General features: G+C 38.6%; 5 non-coding genes and 1 pseudogene across 5 annotated transcripts; 5 read left to right on the forward strand and 1 right to left on the reverse strand.

Annotated features, from left to right (window-relative positions):
- Positions 1-598: 598 nt before the first annotated feature.
- Positions 599-798, forward strand: LOC113354690. Its single transcript, XR_003361979.1, has one exon. It is a non-coding gene; the product is annotated as a U2 spliceosomal RNA (small nuclear RNA).
- Positions 799-1,755: 957 nt separating this feature from the next.
- Positions 1,756-1,875, forward strand: LOC113354849. Its single transcript, XR_003362056.1, has one exon. It is a non-coding gene; the product is annotated as a U5 spliceosomal RNA (small nuclear RNA).
- A 682-nt stretch (positions 1,876-2,557) lies between these two features.
- TRNAA-AGC lies at positions 2,558-2,630 on the reverse strand. Its single transcript has one exon. It is a non-coding gene; the product is annotated as a tRNA-Ala (tRNA).
- A 180-nt stretch (positions 2,631-2,810) lies between these two features.
- On the forward strand, positions 2,811-2,973 carry LOC113354646. Its single transcript, XR_003361976.1, has one exon. It is a non-coding gene; the product is annotated as a U1 spliceosomal RNA (small nuclear RNA).
- A 700-nt stretch (positions 2,974-3,673) lies between these two features.
- Positions 3,674-3,829, forward strand: LOC113354816. The gene has a single exon (XR_003362028.1). It is a non-coding gene; the product is annotated as a U4 spliceosomal RNA (small nuclear RNA).
- Positions 3,830-6,802: 2,973 nt separating this feature from the next.
- Positions 6,803-6,950, forward strand: LOC113354736 (annotated as a pseudogene).
- The last annotated feature ends 6,522 nt before the right edge of the window (positions 6,951-13,472 follow it).

Consider the following 13,472-nt stretch of genomic DNA (forward strand, 5'->3'; position numbering starts at 1 on the left):
AGGAGCGGTGAAGGTCTCTTAAAGAGTTCCTTCCGTGGAATTTTGTGGTGTACAGAAGAATATGGTGATTGAGAACATTTAACAATAGCTAAATTCTTTTCTTTCGCAGATAACTTGTGTTTGTAAAGGCACTACCCAAACTCAGCCTGAAACCTTGGTTTCAAATTTCTCAGTTTCTAATAAAAATCTTGAGCCAATCCTTGTTGTTGCAAGTTTCGAAGTTTACATAAAGAATTCAACCAAAACCAATTATGCTCACAACCCAGTCTGTTGAATAAATTAGTTAAAAGCTTCTGAGAATTAGTTAAAAGCTTTGTTTCCTCCTTGAGGCCTGAGGTCATAAACTTAAGCTGTCTCAAGCTTTGTGCTTACCGCTAAGCACATATCCGTTGCCAACTCTTATTTTGGTACGTTCCAGTGAAGCTGTGAGAAGATAGAAAATTATAAGGTTTCCTACTACCATCAATCAAGCCAGTTGGATACGAAAACATCGGCACCTAGCGGCAGCAAACCAGAGATTTAGTCCCACATAGACTAGTTAAAGCCGAGGAATGGAAACAAGAGAATATAAAACCAGAAGCTTAAACTGAGAACAAGCATACCTTTCTCGGCCTTTTGGCTAAGATCAAGTGTAGTATCTGTTCTTATCAGTTTAATATCTGATATGTGAGCCATCGGCTCACACGATATTAAATTAATTTTTTTCATGGGGGAGTTCCCATCACAGTAGCTTGCTGCTCTGGGGTTCTCATGCGTCGCCCTTGCGTTGCACTATTGCAAAGGCCTGGCGCACCCCCACCAATCCATTAAAACTAAAATTTTAGGCTATCTTGTTCGGAGGAATGCTCAACTCTATAGCAAACCATTTTTGAGCTTCCGTGGACTGTATATACTTGCTCCCCTTGGTCCGTTGAAAAGCACCAGTGCAAGAGAGGGAATAGCTGTAGTTGGAGCTTCTTGTCAGGATAAGTAGAATGACCACCAGAACTTCGTATTTGGGTAAAGTGGAACTGAACCCACTCTTATGGACCAAATAAACTGTGTTGGTAAATGAGTGAACCATTATTGATCTTGCATTACAGATTTTATTGCAGTCCGTGAACAGAAAAAAATCACTTACTTCTAGTTGCTTTCTCTCCACTCCTCTTCCATTCAGTCGAGTCTAGCCGAGCCAGTTTCCAATGAATAAAGGGACCAAGCACCTGATATAGCGTGTAGATGTTCTTCCTCCTACCTGACGAAGATTGACCAACAGATTGGACTAAACAAAGGAAGCTAAGATAACTATTGGCAGATTTTTGTAAGATTTGGTTGTATTGAACGCCAATCTTGATTTTGAAATATCAAACTCTACTGGAGACTTGATACCGACGGTAAGAATAATATATTTTTTTTTAATTTCTGGCCTTCTTCTACCATATCTTTATTTTTGACTCATCTACAGTCCTTAGCTTCTGAGCACAAACCCCTATCCAATTTATCATATGTGACGCCATTCTGGATGATCCCATCTATTGTCATTACGCGTTAACATCAATTAGGAAGGTAACCTTTCCTTTCCATCTCCTTTAGAAGCGGAATGAGTACAATCTATAAGTTTTGAATCCCACTATCCTTCCTTTGGATAAAATCCTAGAAATAAATCTGGACTATCTAATAACTTTAGAATGATTAGTCCCACAGAGGCTAGGAAGCACACCTCTACTCGAAATGCTTTGTATAAAATAAGCACTTGACTGTAGCTATTAATTCACGCAGCCGTGCGGTAAGCACAAAGCGAACTATTCTTTCGCCTTTTACTAAAGAATACCGTGTGCTTGCCGTTTATAAGCGGCATACGCCTATTTTTGGAGGGTTTCTCTTTCTAAGAGGAACCCAACAATATTGAACTCCAAACTTTGTCGTCTCCAGCCTTGGTAAGCTCTGCCAGTTCAGTCAGCACTGTGTATGGTTCCTCTGCACCATTTAGTCTCCTGGACTTGGCTAACTTCTGCTAGTTCAGGCAGCATATTGTATGGTTCCTCTGCACTTAATCTGGCAAAAAGATGGAACCACCTGCAGAAACACCGAACACTTAAATAACAGATGCTCATATTATGTTCAACTAGCAACTGATGAAGGATACTAGGAGTGGATGGAATTAGGAGTGCACAGAAAGGCCTTACTTGAAGCTCTACTTGAGGAATTGCCGACTGATATGGTCCGTTTTCTCCGAAGCTTCTCAGAAACAATGTCAAGATAACGATTCATTCGGGGTGATCATACAAGAAGGCACAACAATTCATACCAAGGCATGAATTAGATTTGCTGTCTCTCAATGTTTTCTGGGACTCGGAACATTCAATTGAAACATCATGTTATTTTGTAGACGCAGAAATGGCTAAAGGAGACACAAAAGACAATGTTAGATAGTGTGTCTGGCTCCCCGGAGGTAGTAAAGGATGTAATACAACAATCTGACATGAAAAGTTTATCTTGTGTGAAAGAGAGAAATCATAAGAATCCCATTCCTGATCTGAAAATCATTTTAGGATTCCAAAAAAAAAAAGAAAAAAAATGGAGAAGTGGGGCATCGATCCCCATACCTCTCGCATGCTAAGCGAGCGCTCTACCATCTGAGCTACATCCCCAACGTGTAGGACATTGCAATTTGATTATAATGATAACAAGAATGCACCATTTCAATTGGTGCGCAGGGAGGGCAACATGCAAAAAACTACATTGAAAAAACTGTTAGTCCCACATTACTTGTGTTAAAAGGAGACGGGAAACGATGGACTATAAACAGAAGAGAAGTAGAATGTAAAAACATACTTACCTGGACGGGGTCTATGGATGATCATCAAGGTCCATGGCCTAGGCTAGTGACCTCCATTGCACATTCAGGAGGGGTGCTCGCCTAAGATCTCCCCACGAGGGAGAGTCTACGTCATAATTTGTTTCTGAGGGGGTACGCGTCCGCGCGGCCCCTGCCAAATCTTAAAGCTAAACTTTGCAAATGCATCAGAAGCTGCTCCTGCTGAGCTGACAAGTGTTTCAACAGGATCCTATTATGGCTGGTATATTTGTTTTAGAAGCAGAATTGGTACATTTTAGAAGCTTTGCAGAGCATCATTCCTCTTACATCAGAAGCAAAATGGGTACATTTTATAGAGTGGTTCACTGCACACAAAATCTGACACCAAGTGTCTGTAACAGATATCTTATATTAGCTCTTGGGCGTTTATCTAAATGTTGTTTTAATACACCAGAGGCTAGAGTTCTATTCCCAAAGTGTCCATTTTATGGGGAGAATATATAATGCTCCAGCATCACATCCAACTCCAATACTATTATCTCCTCCGACTCTGAAATCTCCATTGAGTTCAACTACCTGCAACTTAGACACAGAAACAAAGCAACTATAAACCAACGGCAACTTAGATACATGAAGTATACTTAGAACCCACCCATTTTCAGATGAGATAATTCTATTGAAAAACCTTCCCCACATATTCAGACATGTTTTAATTTCACATCTTCTTCGTTTTTGAAAAATTAAAAATTTAGTTGCTTGGCTGTTTTAGGAAATGAGATTAAAAAAATTAAAAATTTAGTCCCACATTATTCAAGTCTGAGTTAGGGATATGAATCAAGGTATCATAAAAAGCAGTTGATGCAAGCCTTAAAACTCATCTTTGCGCTTGGGGCAATGACGCAGCTAATGAGGTAATAACCGAGGCGCGTCAATTGCTGGTTGAAAACTATTTCCAAACCCCCTCCTCGGCCTTGGGTCTCCTAGGGCCGTCGAGAATTTCTGGAAGGGCTCCCTCTAATCAAGGGTAAAGCCCTACAAAACTTGAAGCTAAATTTTATATTCCTTCAATATGGACTAGTCCTGGTCGTGTTTAGGTCTCCTGTTTTTCTTGTACAGCATTGACATAAACAAACGAAACTTGAGGACAGAGTAAAATCTATCGAAAACCAACAAACAATGTATAGCATAATTTGGGAGAGGCTCGGTAACCAATGGTGCACTCATTGGATGTATTTAGGGATTTCCCCTTTTCTTAAGCGGGAAAGAGCGTACTCTCCAGTATCAATGAGTCCCTCAATGTTGTGAAGGGATTCCTCTTCTGCCCCTAGCATGAAGATAGCACGAGCCTCTGCTTTCTTGGCCAATCTTGTTGCTAAGTTCATGGGAAGTTTTGGAGAATCGAGGCTTCTTAGCATCTGACGGTATAGAGAAAGGACCCGTCCTCCATTCCTTGTCAGCCTGCATCTGATGTTTAATTTATGTCTAAAGTTCACATATTTCCAGAGTTTGGTGTAACCTGCAGTTGGATCCTAAAGCTGACACATCAAAATCTCCAAGGAACTAAACATGATCATATAGCAGGATTTAATGCAAACGAAGTAAGCTAAGTTGAATAATTCTGCATCGGTTTATTCACTACTAATTAAGTAAGATGCGGATCATTGTTCTTCCATATTTTTCCCGTGAATTAGAAATAAAAGAGAAACGCCTCATACAACTTCTGCAAAATCTAAGTCCAAAATAAGAGCATACAGAAACATAACTACAGCCCTGACTAAGGCTTTGACAAACGATGTAAAGACAAGCAAGCAAATAAAACATGGCAAAGGCAAACAGTTAAGTTGTCGACTAACGAGGTACAAAGATTCACTCAAGCAACTCACACTCAACTAGCACATGATGAGGGTCAGCAACCTAAAACTACATTTACCCTCATGAAAAATTTGTTTCAATTACATAAAATTTTCAAAAATTGCATAAAATAATTTCTTGTTTTGATAGATCTGCAAGCATATAAGGAAGTGTGTATAATTCCAATGATGGCAGTATTTTAAAAGACATGAAGATTCAATGAGACCCAATTTCTCCCAAACTGCTTAAAAACAAAAAATAAAAAGACACTAATCAAAACAGGCTGTATCAGTATCTAATCATCATCTCAAAAAAACTACGAGGATTAGAAAATGAATGGAGTACCTATCAATAGAGGAGATCCACCAAATATATTTTCAAGCTCCTCCCTTCAGTCTTTTTCTATCTTTCTACTGATGAGATAAGAAAAAGAAGAACCAGAATTTCACTTCAGTGGAAGAAAATTTAAGAACAAAAAAAAACTTATATTACAGCCATTACTTTCCAATTAAAATTAAGCTTTTCATTTTAAATATCTGTGTTGCAACGATACGGATACGGTATGCGATACAGGATACCAATACGTTACTAGGATACACCAACAAAAAAATGGTAATACGGCGATACAGAATGCCCTCAAAACTATCAGGATCTAGGCCCTCACATATCTTAACACCTTGTCCTTCTATACGAAGAAGATGGGCTTTCACCCGAGTATAAGAACCAAAGAATATATAGTTACATATTGTGCACTGGATTTTATTGTTTCCACCACCTTCGTCACTTTTTCCTTGTTTTTCAACATAATTCCAAAGGGGGTGTTGAGATTTGCGTCTTTTCTTTTCTTGCTCATAGTTGTATATCAGTATCTGGGATAAATAGGGTTTGGGTATTCTACTGGTTTTGGAGGAGATAAAACAGAAAGAGTTAGAGGTAATCAGATAAGTGTTGAGATTAAGAGGAGAAGGAGAAAGTTTGGGATAAGTATTGACTGGAGGGGGTGATGATAGCTGGTGATAAATATCTAACTTTTATTACTATTAAAGAAATATATGGACAGCTGTTGCTTCTTATCCAACTTTTAGTATTTTAACTGAAAAAAAGGATTATACAATTGGTATTGGTCGTATTGGATACACGTATCCATACAACACGTATTGATACGCCAAAAAAAGAAGTTTTGACGCATTGTTGCAACACATTCTTCAATCATAAATTCCCATTTACACAAACGGTTGGTTTAACAATTTTCTCTTGTTTTTTTTTCAGTCAAATTCTCTTGCTGTGGTGACCATTATGTTAAGTAAGAAATTAAGAAGTATTTTGCAGCAGATAAACAAACTGTCATGGGGATAACCGGTAGTTTCCATAAGAACACCCCATTCAGGAAATGCACCCAATTAAGAGTAGTGCTTGTAAAATTAGGAGACATACATCAAACAATAACCAAAAGATTATGAAGTAGAGTACTCGAGCTAAACTTAAAAGAAACACCACAAATTCATACTTTCTTGAACTGTTTGCTAAGAATCAATGAGTTTGAGAACCAGTCTTTGTTACCACTCCATTAAGATATTCAACTGCGATTTTCTTCGATTTCACACTACACAAATCAAGGTACCAACTGAGATGCCCAAATCAATTGTTTGCATTGGGATATTTTGTCAAACAGTTGCAGTTCATACAATTGACGTTCAACATACATCCAAAGTTTCATGAAAGCTTCATTCATGAGAACCATTACATCTAAACCCATTCAAAATGTCATGAAAAATCATTCAAATATTGGGACCGTTACCCTCAATGGAATGCTAACTATAAAGGAAAACAAATCAAAAATGTAGCACAACCTGTATTAGCTTGCCAACTACTCACAATAAATGAGCATCAAGGAAGCAGAAAATTGTATCTTGGCGACTAAAGCTTTGTGCTTACGGCTAAGCACATATTCGTTGCCAACTCTTATTTTAGTATGTTGCAATGAAGCTGTGAGAGGATAGAAAAATATAAGGTTCCTACCATCAAGCCAGTTAGATACTAAAACATCGGCACATAGTGGCAGCAAACTAAATATTTAGTCCCACATAGACTAATCTAGAGCAGAGGAATCGAAACAAGACAATATAAAACCAGAAGCTTAAACTGAGAATAAGCGTACCTTTCTCGGCCTTTTGGCTAAGATCAAGTGTAGTATCCGTTCTTATCTGATATGTATATTAAATTAATTAATTTTTTTCATGGGGGAGTTCTCATCGCACGTCGTCTTTGCGTTGCACTATTGCAAAGGCCTGGCGCACCCCCACCAAAACTAAAGAAAAACATCTTGTGCTGTTAAGATTACAGAAGCAACTTTTAACATATCCTGGAGGCTTTCCAGCAGCAGACTTTGTAAATACTTTGGCCTACATCCTGTCCAATTATCCTGCTATTTGACTACAAAGTGTTATTTGAGTTCTCATCAATAGGTAATGTTTCGATGTTGCAAGTTTCGAAGTTACATAAAGAACTCAACTCAAAGGTCCCAAACCAGTTATGCTCACAACCCGTCTGTTGAAAACACACGCGTATAAAATTCGCTGGTTTGACATGGATTTGGACAGTTCATAGTGCGATACTACATATGAAGAGAACATGTCAGATGGAGTTTGAATAAGAAATTCATGACATTCAAAGAGGACTGCACACGAAGCTAATGACATTAGAATTTACAGCTAATGACGTTACTCAAGTGGGTTTATCAAAGCTGGGAAAGTTCACATTGCCCAGAAATGGAGGCCAACCGGCACAAAAGGTTCGCTTCTGAAAAAGTTTGACAGTTGGAGGGGATCACCAAAACAAAAATGATTAATACACCGTGATTTTACACCACCGGGCGCACCGGAACATTGCATGTGAGAGGGAATGGTGGGACCATTTCTGCCCGATGCTAAGCACGCGCATCGGGACCGTCCATTGCTCTAGATGTGCATTTCACGATGTAAAACCGTTGTGTGTATGACAGCTGTTAACAAAAAAGCCTTAATAGCAGCAGATCAAAACTAAACTGAAGTTCGGGGCTCTTCTTGAGGCATTATCATGAGCTAAAGAAATAGGTGCAAGTGCTTGCAAAATGAGGGATAAAAAAAAAGTTCATGATCTGCACACTCGATTGGCTGCGGCAACAGGCACGCGGGCAGGGGATGAACTAACATCACAGCTCCTGTATATGCTGTTCACAACCAAGGTCTGAACATTGGAGGTTTATAAACGAAACAAAAGTATTCATTTTCCCGGTGTGGGACAAAATATATTAAGCTAAATTAAAATTTGACCAACCCAACGGCCAACACTATAAGCCTTCTTTTATTCCAGTTCGAATACGCAAGAAAGACCATTTTCTAAAGAAAAAACAACTCATTCCACTTTTCTTTTTAAGCAACAGAAACTCTCACTCTGTCTGTTTATCTCAAATATTTCAAGTAACCGAGAAAATGAAACTGGGTCCAACATTACCGCAGCTTCACACAAGACTAATCTTCAGTTATTATCATTCGTTTCTGCAACATCATATAATTGTGAGAAGTTTAAATAGAGTAGAAACACAACTGGAGAGTTTTAAAAGCTTGATGATGGTTTGAAATACTTATTCTGTTGATTGGATGTTATTCAGATGGTACATTATGTCAATTAGAAAAAGTTGATCATGGGTTTTGCTTGCTTGGATAGATTATAAAGAGAGTTTATCACCCTGATTCCGTCACTATCAATACACTGATTAAAGTGTTGTGTATCAAGGATGAGATTGAAACAGCCTTTCAACTGTTTGCTAAAATGACTCACAAAGGTATTCAACCTACTGCCGTTATTTGAAATACTCTTATACACGGGCTCTCTAGAATTGGTAAAGTGGGGCGTGCATTTCAACTGTCATAATCTCCTTGGAATTTGTAATTTGAAATTTTAAACTTGCAGGCGGGTGGAGGACAGATGACTGCTGATGGAAAGCATCCTGAAGAAACGTGACCCTTATAGTGTATTTTTTTTCTCCAGGCTTGTACGTGTTTGAAACTTTAGTACGTGTCATGTCTTTCTCTAATGAGAGGCAATTCAAACAACAAGCGCGAAGGAGTTAAACCCGTCTCTGCAAAAGACTGCGCAACCCTCTCTAAAGAAGCGCGAAGGAATTAAACCCGTCTGTTGTAGGTTCCTCTAGCAGAAGCATGTTTTTTCTTTTTCTTTTTGGATGCCACAAATTTGACACTGAAAAAACTAGTAAAGGACCAGTGGTATTAGTTTAGATGCATGTGCTTGTCGACGAGGAATCAACAAAAAATGACAAAAAAACACTAAGCAGCTTAAGAGGCAATGAAATAAAAAAAAAAACACCAAAACCAAACCAGGGAAGCAAGCAAGCCGGAAAAGCTACAGCGGCCTGCGCATGCATGGCAGGACAGATTACGTCGAGAGCACTCACCATCTCCTCGAAGAGGGAGCTACAAAGTTACACTACAGAGCCTGTACACTTAACCCGATGTTAGTTGGTACGATCTTGGGGTATATATACAAAATCCAGGTATCTATTTTGGCCGATATGGGACTAAATGTTTGTAAGCTAAATAAAAGCACACCAAAAAATTTTAAACTTCGTATCTGTCTGTTTTAACTCTCCTCCCGGGTAGGGGATAAGTGAAATTTTGGAACTCTGAGATTTCTCTTACTCAGATTTGGAAGACGGGAAATGTTTGATCGGAGGGGGGTTTTGTTTCTAGAAAACTTAATTAATATTGTCTAAAAGAGGGATGTGAATTCCCAGAGTGATGTAGAAGATTGTTGATTCGAAAACAGAAAAGAGAGCTTCAATGGAAGATTAGTATTCAGCTGTTGTTGATTTACAAGGGGAATCTAATGGAATGTAAGTTTGATTTATTTATTTTTTATGGAATTTGTTTGAGGATTGTGGTTTGTTACAGTTTTCCTGATTTCCCTAGGGTTTCTTTGATTTTTTTTCAATTTCTCTAAGTTGTATAGAATTGCCTTATAATGTTACTAATGATTAAGGTTCCGTAGTAACCATGGTTTTTGATGATGATGAGGAAGAGTGTTAGATTTCAGTAGCAGCAGTTTGACGAAATCCTGGTGTATGTCTTGTGTAGGTTGTGGTAGCTCTGGTGTATATATCAAATGGTCCCCAAGAGTATCCTGAAAGTGTTATTTTACTGTTAATAAGAGGGTCATGACACAAGAAGCTGTTCATGATATCCGGAAGTTGCTAAGGAATTTTTAACCAGTAATTTAACGTTTCAAGAGGCTTACGACATGACGGGTAGAGCCTCCCAGATGTCTTAACTACTTAACATCTCCCCATGTTGTTAAATGGAGTGTCATGACTGCTTCTTGCGCGTTTCCTGGGTCGTTCGAGGGCTCAAGAATTGATGGCCAGAGATAGAAGTAGTGAAATTGTTCCTTATCATCCTCCTTACACCTAGGACCCGATGAGCCTTCGAGCCTTACTGTTAGAAAGTGGAGGAATGGTAGTTTGTAAAGCGATTTACCCATGATACAGATCAAGGAATTGTTTAATGTCAATCATTTCATTGTTAGTCAGGCCAACCCTTCTATTGCACCATTCTTGAGGCTGAAAAGAGATTGTGAGAGCTTATAGAGGAAATTGCGCTGCTAAGGTAAATATTCAGAATTATGTTAAATTGGGTGATGATTAACTAATGAAGTAGAAGGGGTGGTTTATAATAACATTTCTGATTTTGGAAAATTTGGTTGCTAGTCTCTTGCTTCGTTTTGATCCACCGGTACACATGATAAGGCTTTGTACGGGTGAGCGACGATATATCCCACATTCGGATTTAGGAATGATATTGATGACGACGAGGATCCACCATAATACTGACATTTCCGTCAATGCGAGTAAGCCACGTGGACGACGAGACAACGTCGCTGTTCCGAGAAGACCTAACGAATTCTGAAGTTTTTTTCGAAAAGACACCAAATCATTACGTTAGTTCTGATTACGGAGAGACACTAATGTTAAACTTTAGGAAATTGCGCTGCTAAGGTAAATTACACCCAAATTAGGGGAAAGAAAGAACCATTTAGAATCTTAGTTTTGCACTCACACTGGCTCTCTTCTTCATAAGAGTTAAAAAATTTACAAAAATCTAGGGTTTCTCACTATCTCTTCAGCTTCCATGGAGAAATCCGAGCTTCACAGAAGAGGTGAGCGCAGACTTCCACCATCACCAAAGGTTGCTCCATGGCTTGTTTTCCCACATGGTAAAGATGGTAAGTTCCAAACTTTCTATAACATTTGTGATGATGATTACCGATTAAACAAGGAGAAATTCAAACAAATTTATACCAGAAATTAAAAATTAAACTCTAAACTTAACGCGATTCAAATTAATAAATTTTTTCAAGTATCAACCTAAAAATTAAACTCTAAACTTATGGTGAGTTTGTTTGCAGAATTCATAGTTTACAGGAATTTATAATCACATGGGATTACAAATTCTGGAATTCATGTAAATTCCTTTTGTGTTTGGTAACTCAATTAAAATTCCTAGGATTTATAGAGTTTTCTTATATTAAAGTCTTTGTACCGTTTGACATCACCCTCAAATCTTAAAATTGCATATATATATATATATATATATATATATATATATATGGGATTTAGAGTTAAAAGAAAGTGGATCCATAAATCCCTTGATAAGTTTCCCAGCAAATCTTAGGGGGGAGGGGTCGGACTCCATATGGAGGATTTGCTGGAAAACTAAATCCCATAGGAAACATGATTCCAAGGATTCGGGCAACCAAACATACAAATGGAAATGTAATTCTACCAAATCCCCTAGACTCATAAATTCCTCCTTTCAAATTCTACATCCAAACTCACCATTAAAAACTTAATCTTCTTCTAATCTATCTTCTTTAATCCCCTGTTCTTCTCCTTCCTTCATCTTATTCCATCAACCTAAAATCCACCAAAAATTTCAATTTTGATTTTCTACAAAAAATGGTTGATTCTGAAAGATCAAGTAGCAATAGAGATTCAACAAGTAACATCAAAAGATCCAAATCATAGGAAAAGGGTAAGGGAAAAGTTGGCACAAGTAAACCGCGTACCTCTTTGTTGGGTGTTTTTCACTAGAACACACATCTTCTCTTTTGCTTTCTCAACAATCCAATTGACCGCATCGTCTTTTCCCTTCCATTCCAAATCATTAGCATAATGTGTCGAAGTATCAGGACCCTTAACATTGTGAGCTTGAGGCTGGTCCTCATCGGTACCAATGCAATCTACAAAACATCACAAGTTAGTTGATATGTACTACAATAATCGGCAGGGTCGATATAAAAAACAACACCGACTAAAGAAAAACCGGCATGGTCGAAGATTAACACAGTGCCGACGAAATTATAGTCGGCAGGGTCGACGTAGTCCCAACACTGCCGGCTTAAACATTTTCAAATCACGTCTCCTATGTTGCAAAAAAATCTTATAGTCGGCAGGGTTCAAATTTTCGACCTTGCCGACTAAACATTGCTCATGAAAAGTCGTAGCATTATGCAATGAAGGACACGTCGGCGCTAATAGTCGGCATGATCAACAAGCGTCGACCTTGCCGATACTGGGCAACCAAAGTGAAAAAAAAAAACAAAATCGATCACTTGCATGGAAAAATCACAATCTTAACAAAGTTTGAATTGAAAAACTGTAAGAGGAGATGGAGAGATTTTCTTTTAGGGTTTTTGACATTGGTTTCTGTCTCTAGAAGTACTGGGAGAATATAAAAGAGAAGTGCCTCGTTTCATGAGACGGGGTGGACACATGTCGAAGGAGGAAAAACGGTGATTAAACACGGTATTACGAAATCACCCCGATCATGATTTCCTAGAACTTGTAGATAAGATTACATACCTTCTAGACTAATTTAGACTTTAGACTAAAGAGAAGTGTCGAGCTTGTAACCCAAGCGGGGACATTAAGATAGTTGGACGCTGAGTTTGATTCTTCACTCGGTAGGCTCCTGTGCACAATTTATTGACTTGCCCTTTCCAAGTTGGGAGTTGGTTTCACGATCCTGGCGTATGCCTGGGGTTGTCCGATCACTAAAGCGGAGGGCACCGTGTCAGGCTGGCTTCACAGAGCAGCGAACACTTCCCTCTCTTGACAGTGGAAGGATAACGAGTTGATGTGCACTGGTTCCAACTCAGCCTGGTGAGCTGACTCTGTTGAACAACTATCCTTTTTGGCCTTCTTATTCTCTCTTTGTGCTTGATCGCAGTATTCTGGGTACTTATGCTGAACCCTGATCCGGCTTTCTATCCCATTGTTAATTTAACCCTGATGCTGTAATAGCATAATAGGAAGTAATATCTGTTACAGTATTACTTTCAATTACCCATACTATATTCTGTACATGGTATTTATGTGGTTGGGTGATGTATCATGTATCACCATCAAACCAAATCAATTGCTTGTGGGAGATATATAGATTAACTTTACTGGGTGCTGATCCCAGTTACTCATTTTCTGGATGTTTTTATTTGCTAACTATTTATAAATGTGCCGTGATTTTTCTTTTGACGCCTATTTATCCGTTTTTCCTAATTTTAGGTATTTCAGTTATCCGATGATGAGGCTGACAGCGAGGATAATGATGAAGGTGAAGGCAACGGTGATACTGAAGACAATACATCTTCCCTCTGGCACTGGTAAGGGTGAAAACAACAATGACAATGGAAACAATGCTTGAAGATTGATACGGTGGCTGCCAGATGTGTTTTTCTACGCCTCAAGTCAGTTAGCTTTAAAAACTTTGCTGGC

This window comes from Papaver somniferum, chromosome 2 (assembly GCF_003573695.1).
Source record: "Papaver somniferum cultivar HN1 chromosome 2, ASM357369v1, whole genome shotgun sequence".
Lineage (NCBI taxonomy): Eukaryota > Viridiplantae > Streptophyta > Magnoliopsida > Ranunculales > Papaveraceae > Papaver > Papaver somniferum.